The following is an 8753-nucleotide window of genomic DNA, read 5'->3' as shown; positions in this document are numbered from 1 at the left end:
AAAGGTTGACCACTAAACCATAAGGATTTTTTATTCACAGCAATTCATGGAAACCATCCCCCAAGATTTAGAAGGGTTCAGAGTGTGCGGAATGCCCATATTGATGAACTTAATGCTCTTGTGGAGTTTTGAAGTACATTATCCTACACACTCCTGCATCTGAGAAATGTGTATGTTCACCATCTTCAGGGAGAGGAATGTAAACAGAATAAAGACAATACAGCATGAAGGAATGGAGGGGGAATTCACCCTTCTGACTGGTCAAATTTCTAAGATCTGCCTGAAAACCTAAGGCTAATTTCTTTTTCTGGTTCTTTGTGTATCAGTGAATCGTTGATATTATTTGTTTAGCTGATTTCCTGAAAATATCACCATCCTCTAAAACAGGAGTTCTTAATCATTTTTTTTGCGTGTGTCATAAAGTCCTTTAGCAGTCTAGTGAAACACATGGACCCCTTTCTAAGAATAATGTTTTTAAATGCATAACATAAATGACACCAGTTACATTATCAATTTTTTTTCAAATAAGCTCTCAGACCCCAGGTGAACTCCTTATTTGAAAAGCAGAAGTGCTGTTATTGCCATTTCCCCCCTTTCAACTTATGAACTGTGTCAAAGGGAGCAAAGTTCATTTACCCAAGAAAGAGAGGGGGTGAAAATGTTGGCCATCTGCAACATGTGTGGGTTGTGTGATAAAAATCGCTGAGTAAGTAGGTGGCAAGGGTGGAATGAGATGGTTTGTGGAAACAGCAAAGAAAGCAGTCCAAGGGTAAAAGGACCGAAGGTATGAGAGAATCCAGTGGTCAAGTAACTAATGAAGATGGGTAGAAGGAAGATTTGAAAGAAAGACACAGATTTTAATGGTCTGGTTATTGTAAAATCTAAGAGAGGTTGTGAGAAAAGTATACGTGAAAGAGGAGGAAGAAGGGGAGGGGGAGAGGAAGAGAGAAGGGAGAAAGAGGGGGAGAAAAAGGGAGAGAACTGGAGGGGGGGGAGGAAAGGAGAAAGAGTGTTTGTGTGCCTGTATGTATGAGTGACATTGAGAGGGAGGGAAGGAGGGAGGAAAAGCCTGAGTGAGTGAGAGGGGGGAGTGTCTATACGTGGAGAAGAGAGACGGGGAGTTGTGTCAGTGAAGGAATCCAGTTAGGGGGCTGAGCCAGGGCTATGCTCTCAGTTTTTAGCGCCAGCAGAGCAGGGCGAAGTAGGGACGAAGAGGAAACCCGCGGAGAAGCAGCTCGGCGCCCAGCCCTCCTTCTCCTCCTCTTCCTCCTCCTCCCGTTGGCTCTGGGGGCTAGCAGCTGCGGCGCTTTCTCCTCTTCACCCTCACTCTCTCCCTCTACACGGCCCCGACCGAGCAGAAACAGTCCATTGGCAGAGAGGTAAGCTACTGGGGGAGCACTTCATGCGGCGCTTTAGCCCAGGGTTCAAGGCAATGTTGCGGGTGCAGTCCGCGAGCCCCCACCCCCACCACTGTCCTCTTCTCCACCTTCTCCGTCTCTCTCCTTGCTCAAGCTGTGCCCTCCTCCCTGCAGCCACCAGGGGTTTGCATAACGGGGGAGAAGAGAGGCGAAAAGAAAAGGGGGATATAAGGGTGAAGGGCAAGAAGAGGGACGTGCTTGTGGGTTTCTGAGCTTAAAAGAGCATTTCGCACCTTAGTTGTAGAGACATTCGCGTCCTCCCCCCCCCCCCCCTTTTGTGGAGCTGCACGGAAACCCTCCTAACACTGGGGTGTGGTGTTAAAACACGCCTGGATATTAATGGTTTGGGGCACGCTCTGTAGGCTGGACTTTACGTGAGAATTGTGATCCCATTTTTTCCTTCCTCCTTCAACCTTCCCTCTTCCCCTTACAAAGGAGAGGTTGCAGAAGGGTTGGCGGAGGGGCACTTTGACTTTTCTGCCCGTTCATTTATAGGATGAAAATGTTGGCCCGCTGAGATCCAACGTGGACCAGCCCGCCTTTCATCCACCCCCACCTCGAAAATGCAACTTCACCCACTGCTGAGGTTTTCTCCTCTGTTCCAATACACGGAATAGCCCAGCCCAGCCCAGTTCTCGCTTTACTTACTCACGGGACTAGCATATCCTCCCGCTAAATCACCCGTTTTAAATGAGATTTTACATTCCAAAGTCAAAGGTAAAACCCCCTCGCCGCCACCTTCCTCCTGTTCCGATGATTTAGTGGAGCCGTTGGGAGCTGTAAACATCAACCGAAATTATTCTTCTTACTGTGCTGTATTCAGTGTTTTATTTCTTTCCAAGTGAGACTCGAAAGGAAGTTGGATTGCATTTTACAGCTCTGGTCGATATTATTACTTGAAAACAAATGATACTCAGCAAATTATAAGACTATTCCTGGAGTCTGCTCCCTTGAATTATGCCCATACAGTTGTGATTGCAGGGGAGAAAATGCTGAAACAGCACCATATTTTCATCAAATGTTGCATTACAGTTTGTCTGAGTTGCCATATGTTCACATATATACTGTGATTACTGGGCAAGGATAGAAGCTAAATGTTTAGTGCATTTTTCTACAGTATTTTGTGGAACAACTTAGCCAAAAAATAAAATAAAAACAAAAAAACATGTCAAATGTTGTAAATGTATGTGTATGGGGTTGGCTTACTAAGATGGCAATAAACCAAGCTGGACTGGACTTTGATGCATAAAATTTTGACTATGATTATTTGGAGATCAGTATTGTGTTCTTACAGCTCTGTTAAGTAGCAGTCTTTATTGCTTTGCTTATAGAAAAAATTGCCACCAAGTATTTAAATAATTATTGTTAAAAATTGACTGAATAGCTAACAAGCTGCACTGCCCAGTCCTGGGCTCTGTAATGTTTAAAACAAAACAAAACACCATCAGTCACTAAGGCAGCTTGGATCGAGGGAGTAAAAGAAAAGTACCTGAAGCACAGACACTATCTACTGGTTTCAGGTGTGGAAGAGAGCACTGACTGTGTCTTTCCTTTTGAGACAACTGCAAATGAAGGGTTCAGATTGCTCACTTTTTTTTTTTAAGCTTCAAGAGATTTTAGTTACTAAGAATCCTAATTCTATTAGATGTCAAGGTTTTGTAGACCTTGAAGTATTTGGACTAAAGATTCTATGTAAAACGCACCTGAGCCTATTTCTGTTGCTCCAATATGAGAATTAGTGAAAGAAAGTCTTAAACTTCAGAAATGGCATCCTTTCCTTGCATTTGCATTGCATCAAACTGAATGTGGTGTAAAGGGATCACTATCCTAATATTTTAAAAAATTGTTATCATATCTGATAATTACAACTTCCTTTCCTTCAGGCGTATCATTGTAGTAAAATACAAAAGAAAAATTTACATTGTCCTTAATTTTAGAAAATGTATTTTTTCCATTTTTGTTTGTTGCTTTTATAAAATAGTCATATGGGCATAACTTTATTCTGCAAGAAGAGTTTGAGACCTGTTTCTGGTGGATTCAGGTGTTAATTTAGGAATTTAAAGATCACTTTGCCAGTTAGTCTTTAAGGAAAGATTCATTGGCGCTCTTCATTTATTTTTCCCCCTGACACATTAGAATCAAGTGTGTAATACATGGCTGAGAAAAGGAGCAAAAGACAGAATGAATCCCACTTGGAAAAATAAAAATAAGATGACAAAGTCAGTGATTTTCAAAAGACAACCCTAAAATAAAGGTTTCGCATTGTAATCAGGACAAATCAGCCCCCTATGAAACCAGATCTCTGATTAAGAACAGCAGTAAGTTATGTGGATAAAAGCAATTACAGTGAAACTACTATATGAAGCCCAGACACCAAAATGATTAAAAGTGTTATCTATGTATGATTGTGTTTTTGCTGGATCTTTAACTGGAAAAAAAATAAACCTTTGTAACGATTTTCTATTTGGACAAGGTAAATAGTCCTGCAATCCCTAATTAGAGTTTTGGAATAAACTCAAGTCCATATCATTTGTTCAAGCCTTTTTGTTGGAACAAAGTACCAGGAAACATGTCAAGTTTTTTTTTTTCTTAATCTCTGTGTGTGATGGGATGGGGGGATGCTAGAAAGATACATCTTTAGAATGTAAGAAATGTTGCTTCTCTTTAACAGGTAAGCAAACATAAACCAAATGGGAGGATGTGTATTTTTGACAATGCTATTTCTTCTTCTGATGAAAATGTTAAATGACTGTCTAAGTATCTACTTAGTTGAATGCATTAATTTTGATGGGCAAATGCATCAATACTTCTTTCAGGCTAATTTTATTTTACTGAGCTTCTTGATAAAAAGTCTGTTCAGTTTAGTGTTGTGCAGTCACTGATTTTTTCAAGTGGTCCTTCAGGGAAGACTATTGATGGCCTTTTGAGGTTTTCCAGTGAGCTCTCTAAAGTATCCATAAGTAATAAGTAGCATTACTGTCTGTAAAGCCTTGGTGTTCGTAACCTTGGTACTGTAATGCATGATAGTAGTATGAGATAGCATATGCAAAAAACAACTTCATTTAACCTAAATATTTTTTTTGGTGGAGTTGAGCCTTAGGCATTTAAAATTTTGAATTAAAATAAAGTATTAAGTGAGGAGAACATTTGGCCACCACTATCAATTAATATTTAGAAGAGTTAAGTAGTAGAAAGGAAGAAAAGCTCTTGGGAAGGAGGAAGCCTGGATTTGTGCCCTAATAAATTTAAAGCTGTAGGGGACTCACAGGTCATCTAAAATCATGCCCTCTTATTTTACAGATGAGGTTACTGAGGCTCAAGGAGGTTAGGTGGCTTGCCCAAAGTCACAGTGTAGTAAATGGCAGGCCTGGATTTGAACCCAGCTTCTTTAGCTCCAAATTCAGGCCTTTTCTACTGTATGAACCTGTCTTCTCATTTAACCTCCTGAAGCCTCAATTTCCTCCACTGTAACAATGCACCACCCATCTCACAGGATTGTTGTGAAGAAGGAACTTTGTAAATTGTAACGTGCCATACGGATATGAGATGTTATTATTATGTGTTGGGTATAGCAGTTGCTTCTTCCTCAGAGCGCAAACAAGTTTTATTAACATTGAGGAAAGTGACCCAGGGCAACAATATTGGAATTGTGTCTGATAAAAATTGAACTGAAGTTGTGTTCAGAAAGATCTATGCCACTACCACCCATCTTGCCATATGAAAAATTCATTGTGTCTGATCCAAAGCAGATAAGTCTTGCTCAGTCACTGCTCCACGCTACTTTTGGAATCAGCTTTGGGTGAGATTTTTTTTAAGATTACAAGCCCCTTAAAAACAGTTTATGTTGAATTTTCTTTCATATCCCTAGCAGCCAGGCACAGTGTATAGCACATAGTAGGAGCATAAGAAATGTTTGTTATATTAATGAATGCATATCATTCTTGTAGGCAAGCAGCTGCTGACCCTCATGGTTGTTCTGATACATTCACAAATGGCAGCCTTTATGAAACAACAGTGTAATCAGACATTTGAGGTGTGTGTTCAATGATATGTGCACACATTTCTGCACAACTCTGAAGTGTTCCATTGATATCTCATCTTTGAGAGTAACAGCATTATTAAAAAAAAATTCTTTTCATGGTATATAGGTTAAAATGTAGGAACTCCTACACTATGGAAGATAGGAAAGTCACCTTTTCCCCGCCTTTCTCCTCTTTTGTGAAATAGGGGTTTATGGAGGTGTTTTTCCTTGATACCTCAAAATGGCTAATTTAGTGTTCTTATGTTGTGTTATGTCAACATACCATATGTTTAATTTCCAAAGAAGTTTATACTGTCAGTGTTGTGTTGTGGAATAACATCTCATAAGCAGTGTAGGTAAGAAAATTACCTCATGAAAATGTATCACAATAACATGCTTATTATGATTTTCTGTTCATCATTTTTTAAAATTCTAGATAAATTTAATGGTCAGTGTCCTTCATTATTATTATTTAAAGCTTTATGATACTGCCCATGATATATGTAAGAAAGATTGTCCATGTGAATCTGTCTTGGGCACTGACTTCTCACCCAAACTTCAATTATGTATCTCCACCTACTAATTGGATATTTCCACTTAAATGTCTTGCTAACACTTCAAATTCAACATCTGAAACAAACTCATGTTTAATAAACCTGTTCCTAAGGCATAAAGACTTCCTGATTTCTTCTATCAGCAGCTATCATTCCCCTAGTCAACCAGACTCAGAAGCCTAGTCTTCTCTCTCCCATTTACCTTTCACATATAGTTTCTAATCCTATTTATTCTTCCCTTCTAGCCCTAGCATTCTTTTCTTCTCTCATTTGTTTCCTTTTCATTTCCACCCTAGACCACCACCTCAATTGAGGATTATTGCAACATAGTCAGGAGGACGGTTAGTCAGTCTTTGACCTGCATTTTTCATCATTCTGATTTATTCTATATGTGCTTACTAGTTTAAAATTCTTAAAATATTTATTTCACCATATCACTTCTCTGACCAAAATCCTTCTGTGGCTTTATATTCCCTATACTGTAAAATGAAACCCTTCACCCTACCACTTTAGGCTCACTACATTCTGGCCCCAACATGTCTTTCCAGCCTTACCTCCTACTACTTTCCAAATTAAACCCTTTAACCCAACCACATCAATCGCTTTCTTCACTAATTCCCCCAAATGATAAGCACACTTTCATCCTTCACTCATACTGTGCCTCCACCTGGAATGTTTTTTTCCCTCCTATCTACCTGGTCAAATCCTTCCACTTCAGGTGTTATTTCTAACTTCCAAATCTTCTCTGATCATTCTAGCTCACACTGATCTCTTATTTCTCTAAACCCCTACAGCATATTATTATTGTATATTATTTATTATTATTATTATCATCATTATTGTGGATAGAGCACTAGGTTTAGTATTTAAAAGATCTGAATTCAAATCCCAGATCTAAATAAGCAACAGGTCACTCAACCTCTCTGGGTCTTAATTTTCACCTCTTGTAAAATGAAGGGGTTGGCTTACCTCTAAATCTGAAAAATAATGTCAGAGTATAGAGCTTTAACATTTAACCTTAGCACAGAAAGGAACCTCAGTGGTGTTTTTGTTCAATCCTCTTATTTTACAGATTGGGAAACTGACGCCCAGACAAGTTAAATAACTTGCCCAAGGCCATAGGGTATCAGTGGCAGAGCTGGCATTTGAACCCAGATTTCCTAGCTCCAAATCCAGCATTTTTTCCACAACATTATGAGCCCTGTCTCCTATTTTGTCACAATCATATACTGACTCATATTAATATTATGTTAATGTTTCATGAATCGATGTCTTCTTTTTCCATCTAGATTGCAATCTCCTTGAGGGAATGGACTGTGCCTGATAATTTTTTGTACCACCCCACAGTGTCTGGCACAGAGTTAAGTACTCAAGAAATACTGAATGAGTGAACTATAGAGGGAAATATTTTCCAGCAATGGAGGATGCCAGGCATTACACAGGAATGACAAAAACATCAAGTGGTAGGAAGCTTTTTTAATTTGTTTTCAATGGCTTCAATCAATCTCCATGATAACCAGCTGAGAATTTTGAGAACTTTGCATTTTCCAAAGTTAAGAAATAATGATGGACTGTGGTGCAGCTGTGACATCCTCTTTGCACTGGCAATAAAGATTTCATTATTTTAAGACCAGAGTTAGGAGTTTTAACATTGAACATGAACAAAGTATTGAAGCTTCATGCAAACATTTAAAACTCAAAAAAATTAAATTATATCAATCAATAAACATCTATTAAAAGCCTACTATATGCTAGGCACTGTGCTAATTAAACTATCAACTATACAAAAATTCAACTAACTGGAGCCTCTAGGTGGCGCAGTAGACAGAGCACTGGGCTTGGAATCAGGAAAACTAATCTTCATGAGTTCAAATCTGGCCTCAAATACTTATTAGTTGTGTGACCCTGGGCAAGTCATTTAATCCTGTTAGCCTCAGTTTCCTCATCTGTAAAATGAGCTGGAGAAGGAAATGGCAAACCACTCCAGTATATTGGCCAAGAAAATCCCAAATGAAGTTACATAGAGTCAGACACAACTGAAATGACCCAACAACTATGTGCCAGGCACTGTGCAATGAAACTATCAACTTTATAAAAATTTAGCCAACTGTGCATAATCTTTCAGATTTTATCTCAGCCTTTTTCATTCTGCAGCGTATCCAACCAGCATTTCCAAAACCTCTGTGGAGCATCTAGACTTTTGAGGTTAAGGAGAAAATCTCAATACACCAATGTTGTATTTGGAATAGAGTCCACTCTGATTAAGATAGTGATTAAAATGGATGTGAGAGGTGAACAAGATGGGCTAGTTTTAGAAAAATATACAGAAAACAAAGAAAAATTAATGTAGACCACCTCTCTAGGGGAGGGGAACCTGCGGCCTCAAGGCCACATATGGCCTTCTAGGTCCTCAAGTGCAGCCCCTTGACTGAATCTAAACTTCAGAGAACAAATCCCCTTAATAAAAGGATTTGTTTTATAAAACTTGGACTCGTTCAAAAGGCTGCACCCAAGGACCTAGAAGGCCACCAGTGGAGTTGAGGCTATGGGTTCCCCACTCCTGGTATAGGGAGATACATAGAGAGGAAATAGTATATGTGCAAAGACACACCAAGTAACAGACTGTCAAAGGAAAGAGTTTGAGCTGGGGAGAAACTCCACTGAAGCCTTTCTCACACACACAAAAATAGGTTCTTATGTGCTGAAAAGCACAGCCTGAGGGTGGGTGTTAACCATATATGTATATGCAAACCTTAGGCA

General features: G+C 39.3%; 1 protein-coding gene across 1 annotated transcript in view; it reads left to right on the top strand.

Annotated features, from left to right (window-relative positions):
- The first annotated feature begins 1110 nt into the window (after positions 1-1110).
- Positions 1111-8753, top strand: part of SPATS2L (spermatogenesis associated serine rich 2 like) — a 235957-nt gene continuing 228314 nt past the window's right edge. Inside the window, exon 1 of the mRNA XM_027865958.1 lies at positions 1111-1379. The gene's annotated coding sequence lies outside the window, so the exon portion shown is untranslated. The remainder of the gene's footprint in view (positions 1380-8753) is intronic.

The sequence above is a fragment of the Vombatus ursinus genome, unplaced genomic scaffold (assembly GCF_900497805.2).
Source record: "Vombatus ursinus unplaced genomic scaffold, bare-nosed wombat genome assembly UNPS02014779.1, whole genome shotgun sequence".
Lineage (NCBI taxonomy): Eukaryota > Metazoa > Chordata > Mammalia > Diprotodontia > Vombatidae > Vombatus > Vombatus ursinus.
The sequence above is the reverse complement of the archived record's forward strand: the minus strand, read 5'-3'. Positions and strand labels throughout refer to the sequence as shown.